Source organism: Pinus tabuliformis, chromosome 3_2, assembly GCF_031772625.1.
Source record: "Pinus tabuliformis cultivar Carrire ecotype Pingquan chromosome 3_2, CPIR1, whole genome shotgun sequence".
Classification (NCBI taxonomy): Eukaryota; Viridiplantae; Streptophyta; class Pinopsida; order Pinales; family Pinaceae; genus Pinus; species Pinus tabuliformis.
Window position 1 is genome coordinate 311,895,619 of NC_142302.1, and position 17,939 is coordinate 311,913,557.

The following is a 17,939-nucleotide window of genomic DNA, read 5'->3' on the forward strand; positions in this document are numbered from 1 at the left end:
AGAGATGTTTTCATAGGTTTCTCTTTTGTTTCAGATTCTACACTGGAAGAAGAAGAAGAAGAAGAAGAACTTGATGATGGAGATGATGGAGGTGAAGGTGGTTTATCAGCCTTGCATTTACCTTTGTCCTTCTTCGATGTCGTTGAAGAAGAAGTTGCATCTCTCGCCTTCTTATCTTTATATAGTTCTCCCAACATCTAATGCATACTGAAGAATTCTTGCTGAAACTATTCATCGCTCATCTTAGTTTCTAGCGTTTCACCTGCATCAGATCCTTTCATGGTTGGTTTATCAGCGACTCTTCGCTTTCCAATTTTTGGATTAATCTCCTCAAGGATTCCTCCTCCACGTTGTGACTTTGACCTGGTTAACATTCACTGACAAATTCTACAAACGCAACCTGCTCCAATACCAAATTATATGATCTGAAATGATCATATATTAAAACTGAAGTAGAATTGATAATGCCAATAGTGAAATGAATGTTAACTTAAAGTGTTGAAACCATGAGAACATCTTGAAAATAAATAGTTTATGACAGATGATAATCATAAGAAATATAAAAAACATAAGTGAAAGTAGGAAATACACAACTATACCAGACAACAATATTGATTATGGAGTTCATCCCTGATGGACTACGTCTCCGGGTCCACTTTCAAGATGGGCGACCGCCTTATTAGGACTGAATCCGAGAAGGTAGATTACACATCACATTGACCAAACTGAATGTGCATGCACAAAATTATGGTCATTGTCATAAGAAATCTCTCTAAACGAGCTTTCCAACACCTATCACGGTTCCCAATGATGACTCTGGATGCTCCTGTTACACTAAAAACAAAACAGCTTATATCCTCCAAAACCTACACATACAAATGAAAACCACTCTAATGTCCTCTTCATGAACAAAACTTCCTTTATACTCCTCCAGATGCATTTGAACTCCCTCTTACAGATTTTAGGGATGAACTAGCTGAAATTAGGGTTTTTGGAGTTAATGCCTTGTCACATTCTGACACTTAAAGATTAGTTACATGGTGGTTTGCATTAAAATAGCCTAAAACTTAATTAAAAAACCCAAAATAAACCATATAAAAATTGTTTCCACTGGAAATTTAACTAACTGCGTGGAGTTATTTGACTGCACATGTGAATATGCTGTGATCTAACCACAGGCAGACACCTCTTTGGCAGTTTTGACATAACACCTAGCAGGCAACTGTCTGCGGTTTTCCCTATTCACATGCTAACTAAAACTCCTATAGCTCTGATGGTTATTCTAAGCTGTAACTCCCAATCGTTAACACTACATCTGGTCACATGTGTTTTAACCCTGACGGATATACAATCTCCACTGCGGTTAAGCTCTGACATCTTTCTTGCGGTCTATCTATAGCCCTGTTGAAATGCCTTCTCCCCACAATTTAGTTCCACGATTAAGTCCTCACGGTTTAAGACTATTTTATGATTTTTACAATGTTTTTTAGTGTGTGATGTTTTTTATTTCGTTTTACAAAGGATGAGGGTTGTTTGTATGCCAGGGTTAATGTATTGTAATGTTTATCCAATAGGTTTTCAATATATTTTGTAATGGTTTTATAATATGGTTTGTTTTGTAATAGTCTGAGAAGGTTAGGGCTTTATGGTTATGTATTTTTAGACTTAGGCTTGATGTTTTCCACCATAGCACTTATGGCTAGGTTTTAGTCATAGGTTTTAACCTTTACATAATAAAAAAAAAAACCATTTACAACCAATTGTCACAAAGTGACATTCAAACACACACGATGACAAACCCTTGTCGACAACGAAACTCTTCAAGTCGGATGACTAACCCACGTCGACAAGCATATCATGGCGGATTGACAAAAACCATTTGTTGACAACCATGTACAAAACCATATCAACTATCGACATCACCAAGGAATTGAAACCAACACCGGACAACTTGAACCACAAACATCACTGTCAAAGTTGACGATACCAAACATTGAATGTTAATGACAAAAATGAACCTATGCAACTGATCTGATGAGATCCTCCTAGATCAGTAATACGTTGTCATAGCAGTGTGAGAGTACCTAGACCGTAGGTTAAGGTTGTTCGAAGGTCAATTGTACACCTTCACAGAGGTACTGAAGGGTGGAATAAAGGGCTAGACTAACAGAGACATAAAACTTAGTGACTTGAGCGAAATTAGGAACACAGGGTATAAACTAACATCACGACCATCTCATGGTGCGGAAACTTGGTTCCAGCATCCCCCCATACTACTTCTGGTGAGACTTTGGTCTACACTCCATGGGCTGATGCCGAAAGGGCTAGTAGTGTAGGGATTTGTTTGGCTAACTAATGTTGAACCTGGGTCAGGCCCCACACAGCCAACAAGCTACTATGTTTAACGATGTCGGAACATGTCTCTAGCCTAGACCTCTAAATGTTATGCATTAAGTTACAATGCTCCATTAGGTTAATTGAGATAAATTTTAGTTGATCTTGTTTAGAAGTTTTCCTTTCAGGTTCACCCCGTGATGTTTCTGAAACTCCTAGAATGAAACTATGACAAGAAACATTATTTTCATTTGATTTAAACAATGAAAATGATAATTAGAAAGGGATAGAGCAATCAGAATCTCTAAACAAAGATCATAGAGCACATCTAATGCAACTTTCCCTATACCATTCCTACAATCACACACAAACTTCTAAACGTGTTATGCATTTTTTTTTCATGCCTTTAATGTTTAGATGAACACAAAGAAACTAAATGCACAAATGAACAATCAACGATTTTCTCAAGAAACAAAGACTTTACAACAGTTTCCTTTTCAAAGAAATGAAGACTTTACGACAATTATTTTTCAGAAAAGTAAAGACTAATCGATGTAAGGTAAATTTGACAATGAATTGATAATGATAAATAAAACTCTTAAGAAACACTAAACAATCAAGGTCAAAGTAGGGCTAGGAGAAAAAATGCAAACTGATTTCAAAGCAATAGTAAACATTGATCAGAAGAAAATTTGGAAAAAAATCAAGGAAAATATGGGTTTTTTGGCTTAACAGGGATTAGTGTAGCCCTAAGTGGGAGAAAATGCATTTCAGAGCACTGTCTCTAAGCTAAGGCTACTCTGCAGCGCACTATGTCAATACCAACACTGCGTTGGTGCCAAAGAGCCCAATCAGGAGACATTTAAGCACACTTTTTGACCAAAAAACACTTCAAGATGACTGAAAAGAGATCAATGAAGTCACGTAAAGTCTATTAGGATGTAATATGACAAGGGTAAAATACTAGGAATGTTGGTTGTTCCACAGTGGATTTGACAATTTGTTATACGAAATTTATACCTACGGATAAGTACATCTTCCCTAAGTGGGTAGTTACAGTTAGAACAATAGAAGTAAAGATGTTTAACTTTTTACTACAATAGATAGAGAAGAGGAAAGAACCTACTTGTGATCTTTCTCTTCCTTTGATCTCCTATGAATTGCTCCTATCACTCCCACTCAAACTGAATTCGCTCAATTGGTACCTATCAACAAAAATAGAAGATAACAACAATCAAATAATATGATCTATCTACTATAAACAAATGGAATCGAAAAAATTTGAACATGCATTCATCATAGATATAGACAAGAATATGGGAAAAGGAAAAAACAACTTTATTGATTGATAGAAGGAAGAGTTACACCCAATGTGGTTCAATCCTGTGTCACTCATCCAACTTAGTCGAAACCCTCATCACACCAGTAGCACATCAATCTAGTAGCTTAACATTACTTGACAATGATTTCAAGTCTCAAACCAATAGTATTTCACTACAATATCCAAATTCCAGCCCTTGATCAATATGATTAGTGGTCAATTTATAGGGAAATGCAAATATTTTTGTCGGAAATAGGGTATTGAATGGTTTTCCATAATTGGAGTTAGTTTCCATAGAGAAAGGGATGAGAGGATAGAGGGTTAATTGATCCATAGACTATCCAAAAAAAAACTCATAGGATGAGATAAGAGCTAGGCATCCTTCTAGAATGCTCTAGAATCAAAGAAATTTCCCAAAATCCTATGCCAATTTCGCTCATTCTCACCTAGAGCAGGTATAAGTGAGCTTAAGTGAACTGCGACGCAGGTCTGAATGGGCCTACCTACTCTGTAGTGTAGTTTCCCCTAACCAAGGTTGCGCTGGTGTCCCAAGGGGCATTTCAACAGGGTTTCAAGCTAGGAAACTTTCATGGATGAAATAATTCAATTTGATGACTTGTCTAGGGCATGTAGAAACTGAATTAGGGTTTGATGAGCTCTAGTTGTACTGATCTATGGGAGTGATTTGCATTAATAGACATGTAACGGAACTACAATAGAGAACCCTTTACCAACATCTATGAGTAGAAGAGGCATTCCCCCTCATCTAGATCTTCAGGCTCAATATTTTGGACCATGGTGGTGGCCACGGTGGCCCTGGGCTCTACATCAATGATCTACTTCCCTTAGTCAGTTCCTTATCAAGTTTTTATTCAGAGTCAGAACCTACATCTAATTCGGAAGCCTTCAGCTCGGACACCAGTGATTTCTTAACCCAACACTCACTTTTATTGTGAGTGGAGCTCTTATGGAACTCACACCATTTTCCTATGTCCTTCTTTGTCTTTAGGGTGTTGTTCTTTGCTTGAAGCTTTGTCAAGTTGTCCTGGATAGCATCGCCTTGGCTTGGTCCTCTGTTCTATGGTTTGTGGGCACCTTTTCCACGCTTTTCATTTTTAGATCTAAAGTCCCGCTTCTTCTGTTTAAACTTCTGCTCAAGCTTGACAACATACCGATACACCATGCCAAGAGAGGGAATGTCTAGGAACTCCATCTCATCTTGGATGTACTTGTTTAGAAAACTGCGGTACTTGAGCACCAAATGTTATTCAGTATCCTTGATACTTAGCTTCATGCAAAGGGTATGGAAAGTATTTGTGAACTCTGGCACATCTTGGTCCCTGCCCTGTCGTAGCATTGTCCACTATATGTATTTGTCTTCATAGCTCCCGAAAGGGTAATATTGTTCCTTGATGGCTTCTTGAAAAGAATTCCCAGTGGCTCGGCTGAAAACAATGATGGTTCACTCTCATCCTTTTGTTTACAGTAGGTTTATGAGCAATCCTTGATGTGTGGGGCAACTTTAAAAGGTGAAAAAGTAATCTTTTCCCAATCGGAAAAGCCATCAACTAAAAAATATCCTTCCAATAGATATAACCATTTATCTATGGTGTTTTCATCTATGATTCCTTCGAATACGGGAATATTGAAGTTAAGTTGTACCTTAAAAGGAGTGGCACCTCTAGAGTGGTTGCTGGATGGAGATGCACTATCTATGGGTTGTCGTCGAAGGATCTAGGCAAAGTTATCCATCATTGCGCCCCTCTGTCACTCGAGGGCTTCCTAGAGAAACATTATGAAAGTTTGTCTTACCCCCTCCTCTTTATTTTATTCTGCCATGATAGCTCATTGGGTTTTAAGAGGCTAATCTTGCAATGGTTCAACCAGATCAAGCCCTTACTCCTTATACCCTAACATCATTAGGGACATGCAAATAAAAACAGAGAAAGAGCATGCCACTCTGATACCATTGATCTAAAGTTAAATAGGAATTCAACAAATTGCAAATATAATCATAAACAGAGAGATGCAGTAGAAAAACACTTCATTTCATTCATAGAAATACTGAATTATGCTTACAAACATAATGGAAATAAGATAGCTCGGGTGATGGTAGCTTATCTATCAGAAGAAGTGTGGCAGATACATGCCTATGAACTGTGGTACAATGAGGCTCAAGGGCCTGTTTATTATTGGAAAACAAGAGAAAAACCTAAAAAACCAAAAACCTAACCCCGGGAGATGTAACACCGAGAGTTTATTGGCCAACTTGGGGTTAGTTGGGCATCCAACTTCTCAGGGTCATAAATTTTTCATATTATCTATGTTTGGTGCATATGATACTTTGTTGGAAATGTCTCTCTTAGTACTATATGTTTCGTTTTTGTCCCCTACTCATAGCTAAGGGCCTACTACAAACGCCAAAAAACGCAGTTTAGGGGTTCAAAACTGCTTCGGAAGTTCAGGACCCAAAAAAGTGCTAAAAATAGTAAATGCTGAAATGAAAAGCAAACAGATGAAAATAACTAGGGTGTCTAGGTGGAATAGGTAGGTGGCCACCAATATTGACCTATCTCATCCTTCCTCCTTTAGGAAGAAATGGACCACATTTCGTGTAGAGCCTCCATGAGGTGAGGAAATTTTTGTTGAACCTAGTCCATGGTGAACCACTTGCACTAGTGAAGGAGTTGGCCTTCTTTGACAACTTGATATAGTTGTATCCTCTATTGGTGAGTATTATTGATCTGTGTATCCATGATCTGATCAGTTGTGGCCTCTTCAATGCAGTCTGGGTTGAGCTTTGTTGGTGTGAAATGTTCTGCAATGTCAGATGTGTCTAACAATGGTGGAAAGTATGGCTGAAGGTGATCTACATTCAACACTATGTATAGAACAAGGAATAGTGGGATGCTAAGCTCGAAGGAATTGTCAATGATGGCCTTGGTGATGGTGTATGGCCCATATTAAAGTGGGTGAAGCTTGTGGTGGGGTTTAGCAAGGCGCTCCTTCTGCAAATGTAGCTAAACTTTGTCACCCACATGGAACTTATGGGGCGCTCGATGTTGAACATGGAGCTACTTGTACTTAGCATTGGCTCACTCAAATATAATGTGGACCTACTAGTGGATGTGTTGAATACACTTAACGAAGATGTTTTCACTTTCAACTCTAGACTGAACATGAGTCGAATCTACCTGAGTGGTTGCAAATGGTATGGCCACATTGATGGGGAATAATGGCTAAAATCCCATCCCTAACTGAAAGGGGTTGTGGCCTGTTGAGCTATGGAGAGATATGTTGTAGTTGGTTCGAAAACAAGGGAGACTTTCATACCACATGTGTGTATGTTTTGAGTTGTACATGAACAGAATGTGTAGGATCATCATATTGACAACCTCTGTTTGGCCATCAGTTTGGGCATGTAAAGTCATGTACTTAGTAAATTTTGTATCGAGCATAGAACAGAGACTTGAAAAAAATGAACTCAATAATCTTCTATCTCGATCTAAGATAATGGACTATGGGATCTGAAAGTGTATCCATACTCGCTCATGGAAGAGCTTAGCAGTGCCCTCTTCTGTGATAGTCTTCTTGCAGGGCCCCATGATGGCCATCTTAGAGATCTGTCGAGGACCACGAAAATGAAATTGTTTCCATTCTTAGTAGAAGGAAGGCTCAACATGTAATCCATGTAGGCAGATTCCCGAGGCTAGCTAGAAGTAGGTATAGGAGTATATAGGCCTTGCTTCTTGATGGTTGGTTTAGCAATGGTGCAGGTGATGCGGGATCTAATGTAATTCCCAACATCCTGACGAAGTTTCAGCCAATAAAAATACTTCTACAATACCACCATTGTCTTCTCTACTCTGAAATGTCGAACGACTTGACTGTAGTGTGCCTCCCAAATCATCTTGGTAGGTTCACTTAAAGGAACATGGATGTGTCCCAAGTGGCATAACAGTGCATCCTGAAGATGAAAATTTGGAACTTGTTTCCCTTATAGGAGTGTTGGTATATGCTGCCAAATCCTGGATCCCTCTTGTAAAGATGCCGCCACCCCGATCTCTCATGCCCACAGAAGCGAGCATAGTGATCAACGCCATGATTGGTGGTCAGCTGAGGTAATCAACAACATTATTGGTGTTTCACTTCTTATACTTAATATTCAAATGGAACTGTTGCAAATAGGTGGACCATTTCTGATGGTTATCGTTCTGTAACTTGCCTTGTGTTTGTATGAACTATAGTGATCGATGGTCTGTGTGGATGAACATTTCCTTCCCCAGAATGTAATGTTTCCATTGATGGTAGGCCTGCACAATGGAATACATTTCTTTTTCATAAGTGGGGTAATTTTGGACTGTGTCTGAAAGTGTCTCATTGTGGTAAGCCACTAGATGCCCATGTTGAGTAACAACTGTAGCAATAGCATAGTCAGAGGAATTTGTCTCAATCGAAAATGGTTATTGTAGGTCTAGTAATGTGATCACTAGTGCATAATAGAGACAATTCTAAAATGCAGTTTAGGGTTTCAAAACTGCTCCGGAAGTTCAGGACCCAAAAAAGTTTAAAAATAGTAAATGCTGAAATGAAAAAGGAAAGAGATGAAAATAATTGGTGGGCCTAGGTGGAATAGGTTGGTGGCCACCAATATCAACCTATCTCATTCTTACCCCTTTACGAAGCAATGGACCACATTACATGTAGAGCCTCCATGAGGTGAGGAAATTTCTGTTGAACCTAGTGGTGAACCACTTGCAGTGGTCAAGGAGTTGGCCTGCTTTGACAACGCGATATAGATCTATCCTCTATTGGTGAGTATTATTGATATATGCATCCATAACCTAATAATTTGTGGCCTCTTCAATGCAGTTTGGGTTGACCTCTATTGGTGTGAAATGTTCTGCAATGTCAGTTGTGTCCAACAATGGTGGAAAGTATGGCTGAAGGTGATCTCCATTCAACACTATGTGCACACCAAAAAACAGTGGGATGTTGATCTCGAAGGAATTATCATGGATGGCCTTGGTGATGGTGTATGGCCCATATCGAAGTGGGAAAATCTTGCGGTGGGGTTCAGCAAGGCGCTCCTTCTGCAAGTGTAGCAAAACATTGTCACCCACATGGAACTTGTGGGGTGCTCAATGCTGAATACGATGCTACTTATTCTTAGCATTCTCCAATATAACGTGGACCTACTGGTGGATGTGTTGAATACACTCAATGAAGATGTTTATTCTTTCAACTTCAGACTGAGCATTAGCCGAATCTACTTGAGTGGTTGTAAATGGTATGGCCACATCGATGGAGAATATTGGCTGAAATCCCATCCCTACCTGAAAGGGGTTGTGGCTTGTTGAGTTGTGGAGAGCTCTATTGTAGTTGGGTTGAAAACAAGGGAGAATTTCATACCATGTTTGTGTATGTTTCGAGTTGTACATGCGTAGAATGTGTACGATCATAATATTGACATCCTCTGTTTGGCCATCAGTTTGGGCATGGAAAGTCATGGACTTAGTAAGTTTTGTATCCAGCATTGACTAGAGACTTGAACAAAATTAAATCAGTAATCTGCTATCTTGATTTGAGACAATGGACTATGGGATACCAAAGTGTATCCATACTCACACAAAGAAGAGCCTAGCAGTGGCCTCTTCTATGATAGTCTTCTTGCAGGGCCCCATGATGGCCATCTTAGAGAATCTGTCGACAATGACGAAAACGCAATCATTTCCATTCTTAGTAGAAGGAAGGCTGAACATGTAATCCATGGAGACATATTCCCAAGGCTAGCTAGGAGTAGGTATAGGAGTATACATGCCTTGCTTCTTGATGGTTGGTTTAGCAATGGCACAGGTGGTGCAGTATCTAATGTAATTCCCAACATCTTGACAAAGTTTCGGCCAATAAAAATAGTTCAACAATACCACCATTGTCTTCTCTACTCTGAAATGTTGAATGACCCAATTGTAGTGTGCCTCCCAAATAATCTTGGCACGTTCACTTGAAGGAATATAGATGTGTCCCAAGTGGCATAATAATGCATCTTGAAGATGAAAATTTGGAACTTGTTTCCCTTGTAGGAGTGTCTGGTATATGTTGCCAAATTCTGGATCGCTCTTGTAAAGATGTGGCCACCACGATCTCTCATGGGCATAGGAGCGAGCACAGTGATCACCTCCATGACTGATGGTCAGATGAGGTAATGAACAACATTATTGGTGTTTCCCTTCTTATACTTAATATTCAAATGGAACTGTTGCAAATAGGCTGACCATTTCTGATGGCAATCATTTTGAAACTTGCCTTGTGTCTGTATGAACTGTAGAGGTTGGTGGTTTGTGTGGATGAACATTTCCTTCCCAAGAATGTAATGTTTCCATTGATGGTAGGCCTACACAATGGAATACATTTCTTTTCTATTAGGGGTACTTTTGGACTGTGTTTGAAAGTGTCTCATTGTGGTAAGCAATTGGATACCCATGTTGAGTAAAAACCACACCAATAGCATATTCAGAGGCATCTGTCTCAATCGCAAATGGTTATTACATGTCTGGTAATGTGATCACTGGTGCATAATAGAGCTAATTATTCAACTCAGAGAATTCTTGTTTTTAGGTTTTTGACCAAAAAAAATTATTTCGCTCCACCCTTGGTGACTTGACTTAAAGGCCAAGTGATATGAGAGAACCCCAACACAAACCTATTGTAGAAATTGGCAAGACCCAAAATGCTGTAGAGCTCTGTTAGAGTAGTTGGGGCTAGCCAATCCCAAATAATTTGTATCTTGGATGGGTCCCCATTTACACCCTGATCATCAATGATGTACCCCATATATTGAACGTAGGTCAGGCCAAAGGTTCATTTGTCCAAGTTAGCACACATCTTGTTTTGGCACAGGGTTTGAAGGACCATTCGAATATCATGGAGGTGATCTTCACAACTTTGGTTGAAGATCAAGATGTCATATAAATACACCACCATAGATTAATTAGTGAAGGGTCGCAATATGTCATCCATCAGTCTCATGGAGGTTGCAGGGGCATTCGTTAATCAGAACGGTATGGCCAACCATTTGAAAAGGCCCTCCTTGGATTTGAAGGCAGTCTTCCACACATCAGAGGGTTCAATAGGAACCTCGTGATAACATGACTTCAAGTCAATTGTGGTGAAATATTTGGCTCCCTTGATCTATTATAGAAGGTCATGAATGCACGGGATTGGGTACCTATTATGGATAGTGATCTTGTTCAGTGCCTGATAGCCAATACAGAGCCTCCAGGTCCCATCCTTCTTCTGTACTAATACAATCGGGCTCCCACAAGGTCATGAGCTTGTCCTGATGTGCCCTTTCTATAATAGTTCTGAAATATTGCTCCTGATATCATCATTCTCCATAACAAAGCATCGATAGATTAGTCCATTGGGCGGCGACGCGCCCGAGGTCAGATCCATGGATTGCTTGACCTGACAGTGTAGAGGTATCCCTGTGGGTGACGCGAAAATATCATTTTACTCCTCTATGACCTTATCCATCTACTGTTGTTGTGCATAGCAGCCCTGCTGGGAAGCCGTGTCCACAACCTTCTTCTTGTCCTTAGGGTGAATCATATGGAAAAAGAAAATCCTGGTATGGGAAATGATCTTACTACATTACTTTGCAGTGATCAAAGAGATAGCGATAAGAGGGGCTACCTCTAATATCATGTACAACTTATTTGCCAAATTAATAGTCACAGAGTGAGGTCAAGACTCATATAAAACATGTCACTTCCAGAAGTATGGTTTTACTTACAATACATCACAAACTTCAAGAGGATCAACGTCACACAATACCTCATCCGTGAAGGGATTGATGTTGTAGGAGACAGGGCACTACTAGATGACACGAAGATCTCGTCCTTGGGGAAGCCACCCAATGCTATGGATGTGGATGTGCTATAATATTTAGGCTTCACCCACATCTGTGAGTGGAAGAGGTGTTTCCGCTCCTCTGCATCTTCAGGCTCAATATTCTGGATCTCAGTGGTGGTCACTGTGGCACTAGGCTCTGCATCAATGATATGCTTCCCTTTGTCAGTTCCCTTTTTGGGTTGTGATCCTGAGACAGAACCTGCATCTAATTTGGAAGCCTTTAGCTCAAGCAACAATAATTTCTTGGTCCGACACTCACTTGTACTGTGAGTGGAGCTCTTATAGAACTCACACCATTTTCCAATGTCCTTCTTCATCTTCGGGGTGTTGTTCTTTGCTTGTGGCTTTGGCAGAATGTCCTTGATAGCACCGCCTTAGCTTGGTCCTTTGTTCTATGGTTTGGGGGTACCTTTTCCTTGCTTTGGATTCACAGATCGAAAGTCCCGCTTCTTTTGTTTAAACTTCTTCTCAATCTTGACAGCATACCGATACACCGTGTCGAGCGAGGTAATATCTAGGAACTCCATCTCCTCTTGGATTTTCTTGTGTAGACAGCCACGGTAATCGAGCACCAAATCTTTCTCAGTATCATTGATACCCAACTTCATGCGAAAGGTATGGAAAGTATTTTTGAACTCTAGCACATCTTGGTCCCTTTCCTGCTGTAGTGTGGTCCACTTTATGTATTTGTCTTCATAGCTCCTGACAGGGTAATATTACTCCTTAATGGCATCTTGGAAAGAATTCCAAGTGGGTGCGGCTGAAAACAACGGGGGTTGACTCTCGTCCTTTTTCTCACAGTAGGTTTCCCACCAATCCTTGACATGTGGGGCTGCTTTAAGAAGTGTAAAAATAATTTTTTCCCAATTGGAAAAGTCATGAACTGAAAAATTTCCTTCCAATAGATTTAACCATTTATCTACAACATCTACATCTATCAAGCCTTTTAATATGGGAATATTGAAATTGACTTGTACCTTAAAAGGAGTGGCATCCCCAGAGTGGCTATTGGATGAAGATGCATCACCTGTGCATAGCTGTCGAAGGATCTATGAAAAATTATCCATCATCTCGTCCCTCTGTCGATCGATGGCTTCCTTGAGAAACATTTTGAAAGGACCCCCTACCCCCTCATCTTTACTTTCTTCCACCATGGGAGTTCGTCAGGTTTTGCGAGGCTGATCTTGCAATGGCTAAACCAAATCAAGCCATAACTCCTTATACCTTGACCTCGTTGGGGACATGCAAAGAAAAACAAAGAAAGAGAAGACCGCTTTGATATCATTGATCCAAACTTAAACAAGAATACAACAAATTATAGATATAATAATAAACACAAAGATGCAGCAGAAAAACACTTCATTTCATTAATAGAAAAATATTGAACAATCTTACAAATAGAATGGAAATAAGATAGCTCAGGTGATGGTAACTTATCTATGAGAAGAGATGTGGTGTCTACATGCATCTGAACTATGTTAAAATGAGGCTCCATGGCCTATTTATTATTGGAAAATATGAGAAAACCTTAAACAACCAAAACCCTAACCCCAAGAGATGTAACACCAAGAGTTTGTTGGCCCCATTGTGGTTAATTGGGCAGCTAAATTCCCGGGGTCATAACTTGGTCATATTATCTATGTTTGGCACGTACGATACCTTGTTGGAAAGGTCTCTCTGAGTACTACAAGTTTTTCCATAGGGCCATGCCAATGGCTATGGCCCTACTGCAAACCCTAAAATAACGTCATTTAGGGGGTGAAAACTACTCTGGAATTTTAGGACCTGAGAAATTGCTAAAAATACTAAATGCTAAAATGAACAAGGAAACAGATGAAACTGACTGGGGGGTCTAGGTGGAATAGGAGGGTGGCCACCAATATCCACCTAGATCAGGGAGATATCTATATAATGGTTGTAATCTTCTCCTACATTTCACTAATACAAGAAGCGTTGTTTTCCTTTACTTGTGTCTATTTAATGCATATGTATTTCAATGCCCTCTTGAATCATTGATTAGAGATATTAGTTTATGCTATGTGTATCTTGTAGTAATATTTCTTGGTGCAGTTGTTTTGCGAGTCCCATTTATATAAATTGGAGCTAGAGCTAATGTTTACAAGCCAAGAGAAGAGGAGGACTTGCATTAGATTCCAGGTAGGCCTTCTCCCCCATTTTCTAATTTCTTTAAGGAAACTAGAAGTCTTTTGTCTCTGTTGTTTCTATATCAAGCCACGAAATCTAGGGAGTTCACTTCTTTCCGTAGGAGAGAATTTTCGATCAAATAGGAAGACATTGGCCAACTTGTATAGGTATGAGTATTGGCCCAAGATGCAAGAGAATATAGAGAGGTTCATAAGAGGATACATGATTTGTTGTACTAGTACGCCTAATAATAGGAAACAATTTCTATATCGTCCCTTACCTATAACCACTCATCCTTAGGAAGGAATTTCCATGCAATTTGTGGGAGGTTTACTAAAAGCCAAAAAGGGACATGACTACCTATTCATTGTAGTTGACAGGTTCAACAAGATTTTCATTTCGATGGCCATTAACAAATCTATAAACGGAAATGAAGAAGAAAACGTGTACTTTGGAAAACCCTAGATATAATTTAGGATATCTAGGAGCATTGTTTTAGATTGCAGTGTAATTGGTGTTTTGGTGAGCATGAATCCCAAAACACCTTTCTTTCCAGTTCGGTTATACTTGCAAAGGGTATACAAATAGTTGGATGTTGTTCGTGAAAAAAAGAGTAAACAAAGCATTGAAAGAAATGGAAATAGTGCATAAACATACACAAACTAAAACTACATAACATAAAACATAAAATTTCTTAATCAAACATAAACATATAATATATATATATATATATATATATATATATATATATATATATATATATATATATATATATATATATATATATATATATATATACATATATAGGAACAAAATTCCCTTTATTGATTGCTGGTAGAAGAGCTACAATATGAGATATCAAACAATTGAAGAGAAACCTTTGAGCAATGGTGCTCAAGAATCCTCAACAACAAACTTCTTTCTTCAATCTCCTATGCAAAAATCTCTCTCTCAAAGAGGCCAAGGTAAGCTATCAATGGTGGTAGAAATTTCTCAACAATGAAAAGTAGGATTGTCTTGGGACAATTTTTCCAACATCACAAAGCTCCAATGGAATGCACGATTGCATGGGAGAAATTGTTCTTGCATGACATTGCCTCTTGTTTTTGGTATTCCAATGGTCTGCTTATATATAATTTTGAACTCTTGCTTGCCTCCCTTATCTCATTAATGAGAAAATGACTTGAGAGAAGGACAAGAGGATCCCTTGGGGGTTCAATATCTCTGAGTTGACTCGAAATTGGTTTTCCTGGGATGGTACATGTTAGGGAATCCCACTTAAAACTTGTTGGAATTTTTCCCAGATTATTGACTCGGCCTTTGATTGACCTGTGCAACTATTGAAGAATCATTCGTGCGATTTCCTCTTTTATCCCTTTGGAGTGCCCGTATGGTTTGAATTTTTTAATTGGAGCTTAGAAAAATTTTAATTTTCCATTTTCATGATGTCTATAGCTAGAAGAATTGACTTGTACATGCTATTTTCTGACTCTAAGCATTATCTAACCTGTACAAATGTGTGTGCCATTTTTCCATATTAACAGTTTCCCCCTTATGTATGAGGTTAGAAACAAGTGTATAACTGAAATACATCACATTTTTGTTGTTATAACTATGGGTATGATGTGATTTTTTAAGAGATAGTAGATCACTACAGAGATGATTCGGGAGGTGTACTTAACTAATAACTGATAGATAGCCAATACTATGAATAAATAATAATACAAAAGTGTTTATACAAGGTGGGCATGTCCCATGCTTGTTAGGATAACTGGGACTATCATGTTACAAATATATAGGAAATAATCCTATCAAGTTAGGGATGTGGTAGCTAACATGTTGATAACTGATGAAGATAATTGTTGAATTCAGGATTCTGTGACACATAACGAATTAAGAAAAGTCTTTTGGTAGAAATGACATGAGAAAAAATTTTGGCGACATGTTTCAAACCAACAAGTGTTGTTCATCATCAAGATTAGATGAGGCGGCAGACCATGGAAACGTTTTAAATAGAGAGCGATATAGAGACCATAATTTCAAGTAATGGCTATATTTCAACAATAATATTTAAATTATGATATTAATTTATTAAAAAAATATTAATAAGTAACGACTATGTTAAACGACTAGTTTTTGAAAAATAATATTTAAATTATTTTGTTAAAATAAAATATTATTAAAAAATTCTATTACTAGGAAATAATCGAAAAAAAAAAACAAGAATCAAAAGAGCAAAGTCAAACTCCGAACAAGGAGGGACATCAAAAATTATCAAAAGGATTCAAGACCCTAATTGAGACAAGGTCATTTAATAGTTAAAAATAATTAATGGAAAATAAATAAAATGAAACAAAAATGTACACACATCAAAAGAAATATATATAGATATATATAGATATAGATATTCAAAGAAAAGTAATCAATAAATAAAATAGGTTCAACAATAAAATACGGCGCTGAGGCCCATTAAACAAATAACAAAAATAGTAAAAGGAGTTAAGAACGAATAGGATGACAAAATACTTAAGAAAACACAAAGGATCAAGAATATAAACTCTAATGAAGAATAAACCAACAACAAATACTATAAAAAGGACACCAATACCCACATAGATAAATAAGAAAACAAAATAATTCACAAAAAGAAACCTAAAAAACTAGGAGGACAAGACATGGACCCAACTTCTATTAATAATCCAACCACTCTCTCTATTCAAATTATTGGATATTTTTTCAATTTCTAGGGCCTCCCTCAATTTACGATGATGGAAATGACTAACCCTAGCAATGGCTTGGGCCTCCTCAATGTAGATGTGATGCTTAGATTTATCTGCATACTCTGCCAAAGCGGAGGAGCGGTCCTGCAATGATTGATGTGAACGGCATGCTCACGAATCCTTTGATTAAACGTGAAACCAATCTCACCAATGTAGCGAGTCCCATAAGAGCATGGGATAACCTAAACACCCTTCATATTCTTGGGGTCCATTAGGTCTTTTACAGATCTAAGGGAGATATGGATGGTATTTAAAGGCCTAAAGATATCATCTATGACATTGGATATGCTATTAGAGACATACCAAATGTCACTAAAGATATCATTCATCAAGATTGTGTGGTTGTCCTTAGAAAGGAAAAGCCCCCCAAGAACAACAATCAGCAAACCTAAATTTTACACTCTCAAATTGTTGGACAATAATAAGAATATTGTTGTTCTCAAAGACGACAAAGGTGGTGTTGTGGTTATTCGTCATATAGATTATTAACGTCAGAAGATGTTGGACCACCTAAATAATAGCGGGAGCTACAGGAAACTCAAAAAGGATCCCCTGAAGAATATTTCCAAAGTGTAGCTCTTGCTATAAGGGATAGTAGCTCGATCAACTTGTTTAGTCATATCTTATAGAAAGTTTCCCTCTTACCCCCTAAATCTATGGCCTTCCAAACATTCATAATGAAGGGGATCCTCTGAGACCCACTATCAACACAATAGGAGGGCCAAATTATCTCCTTGCTAAATATTTATCCCGGAAGCTTAAGCCCCTTGTTGGACATACAATATCCTTCCTCAAGGACTCTACATTATTTGTCAATGAGTTAAGGAGTTTCAAGCATGATATGGATGACAAGCTTGTGATCTTCGATGTGGTATCCATCTACACTAATATCACTATCAATGAGGCCATCGAAGTAAGAAATCGCATTATGGATCTTGATACAGCGAATTTAGTTGGTATTTGTCTTACTTCTACTTTCTTTTCATTTGATGGGGAATTATATCAACAAACTTGCGGTGTTGCCATGGGTTCACTCCTCTCCATTGTGGTAGTGTTGGAATTATGATTCTAGTTTGGCTCTATGGTACAGGTGTTGTACTTGATGGAAACTCACTCAAGTGGCAAAACTCTGTTCAGGCTCTCAAAATGATGAAAATTACGAGGTTCACAGGTGAATGGTTCAAAAGGTGCGGATTCGCAGGTTCGTCGTTCATGAAGTGCGGTTATACTCGCAGGTTACCCATTCAGAAAGTGTGATCCCCCAGTTCACTCACTTCAAGGCAGAGAAGTGCGCTCACGTGGGGTTTCTTATGTTTGGCCTGTGGTATTTAGCCCGTCGTTCATGATCCTATGGTTTTGGCCCGTGGTATAGGATCTAATTTAGCCCCGGTTTGGATCCCTTGTATTGGTTATTGATGGTTTTGTCCCATGGTGTGAATAAGGGC